Genomic DNA, 6,212 nt, shown 5'->3' with positions numbered 1-6,212 from the left:
AGCTCAATACAAACAGATCGTCTTACAGCACTTACATGATGACATGGGCCATGTGGGTGTGGAGAGAGTAGTGAACCTCGTCAGAGACAGATTCTATTGGCCATTCATGAAGAAAGATATTGAGATATATGTTACTCGAAAATGCCCTTGCATCAAACAGAAGAAGCCTACTATACATGAAAGAGCTCCGATGGGCAGTATAAGTACCAGTTCTCCATTTGAATTAGTATCCATAGACCTGGAACGCAGCAGAGGTGGTTATGAATATATCCTAGTACTGGTGGATCACTTTACAAGGTTTGCCCAAGCATATGCAACTAAAAATAAGTCTGGAAGAACAGCAGCAGAAAGAATCTTCAATGACTTCATTCCCCGGTTTGGATTTCCAACTAAATTACATCATGACCAAGGTCGAGAATTTGAGAATGACCTCTTCAAAACCTTGCGCCGACTGTCAGGAATGAGCCATTCAAGGACCTCTCCATATCACCCTCAGGGCAATCCTGCTGAGAGATTCAACAGAACGCTGCTACAGATGATGAGAACACTGGCAGAGAAGGAAAAGGAAAAATGGAAGGAACACCTACCACAGATTGTGCATGCGTACAATTGCACACGACATGAAGCGACAGGATACTCACCGTTTTACTTACTCTATGGACGACACCCACGATTACCCATTGATCTTGTATTCAAAGTGACAAACGGAGAGGAAAGAAATGATCCAAAAGGATATGCCAAGCAGTGGGCAAAGCGAATGGCAGAAGCTTACCGAATTGCTTCAGACAACAGTAAGAACTCAAGCACCCGAGGAAAACAGTACTATGACAGGAAGTCAAGGGGAGTTGTTCTTCAACCTGGCGATAGAGTACTAGTGAAAAACCTAAGTGAGAGAGGTGGCCCAGGAAAACTGAGATCATATTGGGAGCAAACTGTTTACATTGTCAAGGAACAGATAAACAATGGGCCAGTCTACCGAGTGGTAGCAGAGACAGATAGCTCAAAGTCAAGAGTTCTACACAGGAATCTGCTACATCAGGTTAATGACTTACCAGTACAGATGCCAGACGAAGCACCTAAACAGATGACAAAGAGAAACCAGACAAAACCACAGGATGAGTCAGGATCACTCAGTGAGTCTGATAGTGATAAGGAGCAGGATGAAGAAAACTACTATTGGCTAAGGGTACGAGACACCAGAGGGAACAACCAAAGACTTACCGTTAATCAACCTGATGAGAAACCTACCTGTGATCCTCCACGACGACGATCCTATGGACTACCTGAAAAAGAAAGACAAAGACCATGGACAGAAACCCTGGGAGCACAACCTAGAGGGAACAAGAAACATACCTGTGACTCTCTGCAACAACAGTCCCAGCCTGAAAGAGAAAGACAAAGAAAACGGACAGAGATTCAGAGAGAACAACCTACAGAAAATGAGAAACTTACTTGTAATTCTCCTGATGAGTGTAAGCTTACATGTGAAAGACAAGTGACATGGGCAGAAACACTGGCAGAACGATCTGAAGAAGATGAGGAACAGTATGAGCAAGAGTGTAGTCAGACAGATGAAGGTGATATACTTAGACAAGAAGTGCTCAACATACCTTCCTTGAATTCAGATGACATTGGCCAGACAAACCAAGTCCGAAGATCCACACGTGACCGAAGATACACAACAAGGTTTACTTATGAAACCCTAGGTCAGCCAACAATTCAGTCACCCCCGACAGTGAACAGTTTAGAGACTTACGAGATAGATCAGATACCATATTGGGGGTTATCATCTCTCCACATTCCACCTTACCTTAACACAACTTGCATTAGTACACCTTACCCTATTCTCACGCCTCAAGTTACATTTCCAATTTGGGTACCTCCTATGACAATTGGGTATTAAAAGAGTATAAATAAATGGGGTGTTATTAAGATTATGCTGGCAGGAGCCATCTTTTCTTTGCCGGGGAGTGTGTGATACACCCATGTGTAGTCACAAGGTAATGTGTCTTTGGTATTAATATTTATTTATTATACATTTATTTCATTATTTATGTATTTCTTTATTTATTAGACAAAGAGTTTATTATTACACTGAGTCATTAATTATCACTACTTAAGACTGAAGTTTTAAAAGAATACAATTGTTGCCACTAGAGGGAGTCCGTTGTGGGTTGCTATGGTGATGCGCGTGTGTTTACTTCAGACGCTACAAGCTGCGTTTGAGGAAAGCCACTGATCTTTTCTTGTGTTTACTACTTCTGATAATTCAGGTATATATTCATAAAAGAAATGAAAATATGTGCCATTGCCAATATAAGACATGTCAGTTCACATTTCCTATGTGTTTAAAACTAATAACTTGTTTGTGTTAAATGTGAAAGTAAGGGTAAAACGGTTTATTGTTATGATCATAGTCAATTCACATGTAAATAATACATTTTATTTCAGTATGCGCTAATTTATTAATATAAAAATGACTCAGAAAGTGTATATTTGTATATTTGTTCAGACTTAAAGTAGTGTGTATGTGTTATGAGCGTGACAGTGATCATTTTGTACAGTAAAACGGTTTAATTTTAAAAGATACTAATATAACAGTAAAGACTACAGATGTGTTAATGTGTATTTTGTGATATTGATAAGTATGATGATATGATGTCAATAAAGAGACGCTACAAGCTGCGTTTGAGGAAAGCCACTGATCTTTTCTTGTGTTTACTACTTCTGATAATTCAGGGGTTTTGTAATCTGTTTACGTGTTCCACGCCCGGGACTCGTAACACAAGACACATGAAAGCCCGCATGGAGTTTGCTAAGATGGTGAGAAATAAGATTCTCTGGTCTGATGAGACCAAGATAGAACTTTTTGGCCTTAATTTTAAGCTGTATGTGTGGAGAAAACCAGGCACTGCTCATCACCTGTCCAATACAGTCCCAACAGTGAAGCATGGTGGTGGCAGCATCATGCTGTGGGGGTGTTTTTCAGCTGCAGGGACAGGACGACTGGTTGCAATCGAGGGAAAGATGAATGCGGCCAAGTACAGGGATATCCTGGATGAAAACCTTCTCCAGAGTGCTCAGGACCTCAGACTGGGCCGAAGGTTTACCTTCCAACAAGACAATGACCCTAAGCACACAGCTAAAATAACGAAGGAGTGGCTTCACAACAACTCCGTGACTGTTCTTGAATGGCCCAGCCAGAGCCCTGACTTAAACCCAATTGAGCATCTCTGGAGAGACCTAAAAATGGCTGTCCACCAACGTTTACCATCCAACCTGACAGAACTGGAGAGGATCTGCAAGGAGGAATGGCAGAGGATCCCCAAATCCAGGTGTGAAAAACTTGTTGCATCTTTCCCAAAAAGACTCATGGTTGTATTAGATCAAAAGGGTGCTTCTACTAAATACTGAGCAAAGGGTCTGAGTGAAACATCATCTGAGGGTGTTTCACAGGAATGGAGAAACTGACAGTGTATGAAGAGTCTCTCGAGGTCACTGCGGTAAGACTGATTTTACTGCTGCGTTCGGTCATTGTGTTTGACATGGAAAGTACTGAGACTTTCAGTGTATCTGATTGACACTTACTCTTCAGTCTCTGTTAAAAGCAGCTATAAATGTTACTGACTGCAGGATGAAGAGCCTAAATTATTTCTTCTTCATTTAATGTCATAATGTTTATTTAAATGCCTAAATCTGTGTGTGTGTGTGTGTGTGTGTGTGTGTATCTTCTATATTTCATCTATTTATGCATCATCATGATCTTATCTTCACTTACAGTTGGTCACGTTTCTGTTTCAATGATGAGTTTCATGAATTCTGTTTAATATTTAAAAACCCATGTTTTCTAATCTCTTAATCAGACTGTTCAGATTGATGTTAATATAACAGATTATATGCTGTATGGGTGACATCCATTTTTAATCAAATATTTTTATAAATGTATGATCTGTGTTTTGAGGAGTTCTTGGGGTAGAGCGAAGGATGTTACAGATGTTTTTAACATGAGGTGAATAGGGCAAATAAATATCACCATACAAATATATCCCCAGCTGATTGATTACATTAAAAATTGTATTACAAGTTTTCTTAAATGTTGTTTAAATATGCAAATGAGGCATTATCTAATTAAATATGCACTGATTTGCATAAATGTCTTCAACAAAAATATGAATATTGGATGAAGACAGGTTCAAAATTCTCACTGAATTTTATTAACATATTAAATTCAAAGGTTTTTACAGAGTGAATTTTGGATATCTATTTTTATCACTCCATAAATCAGATAATACGATCAACAGCCAGAAAAAAACTCATTTTGAGAAAACGGCCTTTAAAGATATTTAATGTAATTGAAATCTACTGACGCAAATAGATACATTTCTATAAAATATACACTTAAAAGTGTATTTTGAATGATTTCTTTCCACCAGTCTGAAAAAAGCCAAAAAGTGCAAAATCTCAAAATTGACAGGTGCCTGAAAAAACAGTGTGTTTGCCTGTAGTGTCTCCCCTTAAATCACATATACATTAAAAAGTTTTGCCAAAAAGAACTGATTTTAAGGCAATGAACAAGACGAGACAAACTGTGCATTTGCTACATTCAGGTTTATTAAGATGATCTTCACAATTAGAAGTTTGAAAGGAAAAGAAGAAGGTGATGCTGATGTTCAACCCTTTATTTTATCTTTAAGATTTTTCAACTTCTCTCCCACAGCTTTGAAGAATGATTTAACTTTGGATTCTTTCTGCACAAACATAAACATAATAAGAACATTATTATCAGAATGTCAACATGGTCAGAAGTAAATTTTAATGATTGATTTATATTTTTATCTATGTGCCATACCTGCACTAATAAACCATAGATACTAAGGAAATAAATGTATGAAAATGTGAAAATCTTTTATCCTCACCTCTTTTTTAGGAGCTGCTGGTTCAGCTGCTCCTCCATCTTCTCCTTCAGCTGGGTCTTGGGCGCTGACCTCATACATAGAGAGGCACAGCTGGAGAAGCACAGTGACCAGAACCAACTTCACGCCAAAGTTCTTCATCTTTTATTGGCTCCTTTGAAACAGAAACTCATTGAGACTCGTTTACTGAACAGCGTAACAAATGTTTGACATGACTGGATCCTCAACAGAGACGCAAATACATCAAAGTGTTGTTCAATCATGTCAACCAATATTCCCTCCTAAACTAAGACCGTGTTCACAAATGTTGCTCTCAAAATGATTAACATCTGATCATGTTTTTCCTGATCACTTTCTTCATGTCACCAAACTAATGTGTTCAAAAAAATCCCAAACAGACTCTAAATGAGCTCGATCTAAACGTTACACTGCGTAATGAAGTCAACTGATGTTCTTTACTGAGAGCACAAAAACTAATATCAAAACTACTAGTTTTCTCTATTCTTGTGACATATTTATCTGTAGACACACCGATATATTATTAGATCTGTTTTATATGAATTATTGCACAAACATCACTGCCACTGTATTCATCAAGCATCTCATTTATAAGAACATTTTCTTTCACACAATATTGATTAAACTCTGAATGAATGATTTTTACAATAATTTAACACATACTTAAAGGTCTGTTCTTCTATAGTGATATTAAACTTTGTGCTCTAATTGTCCAGTACCCTGAAAGAGAAATAACAAGTTAAAAACAGCAGAAATCATCATTTTACATTTAATGCTGTCTAACAATATTCACTAATCCATAACTGTAGACTCTTCATTGAATTATAAATAAGCAGTCAGTCATGGAAGAAAGCAGGATTTACCTGTGTTGATGATCAGGTGTAGTGAGAGCTGAGAGAGACGGGCGTTAAATAGTGTTCTTTACAATTATCTTCTCATCAGAAGCGTAATTTCCAGTTAACTTTTCATTTGAATAAACCCACTAATGAAACATTTACTTATGAGTCGTAATGAATGTGGCTTGATGGCAGTTAAGACGATATGAATGAGTGACAAAGGAGAGCAGAGCCTCAGATGATCCAGACAGACTAATAGGCTTCTCTCCAGTCTAATTAATCACCAGTCTTTAAGCAGTTATATGATTATTGTATTTGCAATGAAAATGTTCAGAAGATAAAAAGGTCTCCAGGTCAATTAACACAGATGGAAAATTTACATTTACACCTTTAAATTTACATTTACTAGGCTACTTTAGCAGATATTGTTATTCAAAGTGACTCA

General features: G+C 37.6%; 1 long non-coding RNA gene across 1 annotated transcript; it reads right to left on the bottom strand.

The window, feature by feature from the left end:
• Positions 1–4,589: 4,589 nt before the first annotated feature.
• Positions 4,590–5,940, bottom strand: LOC125247381. Its single transcript, XR_007180072.1, has 4 exons — positions 5,795–5,940; positions 5,595–5,651; positions 4,917–5,067; positions 4,590–4,748 (listed from the first exon to the last, which is right to left on the bottom strand). It is a non-coding gene; the product is annotated as an uncharacterized LOC125247381 (long non-coding RNA).
• Positions 5,941–6,212: the final 272 nt, after the last annotated feature.

Source organism: Megalobrama amblycephala, linkage group LG15 (genome assembly GCF_018812025.1).
Source record: "Megalobrama amblycephala isolate DHTTF-2021 linkage group LG15, ASM1881202v1, whole genome shotgun sequence".
Classification (NCBI taxonomy): domain Eukaryota; kingdom Metazoa; phylum Chordata; class Actinopteri; order Cypriniformes; family Xenocyprididae; genus Megalobrama; species Megalobrama amblycephala.
Note: the sequence above shows the minus strand (reverse complement) of the source record. Positions and strands in the feature narration are given on the sequence as shown.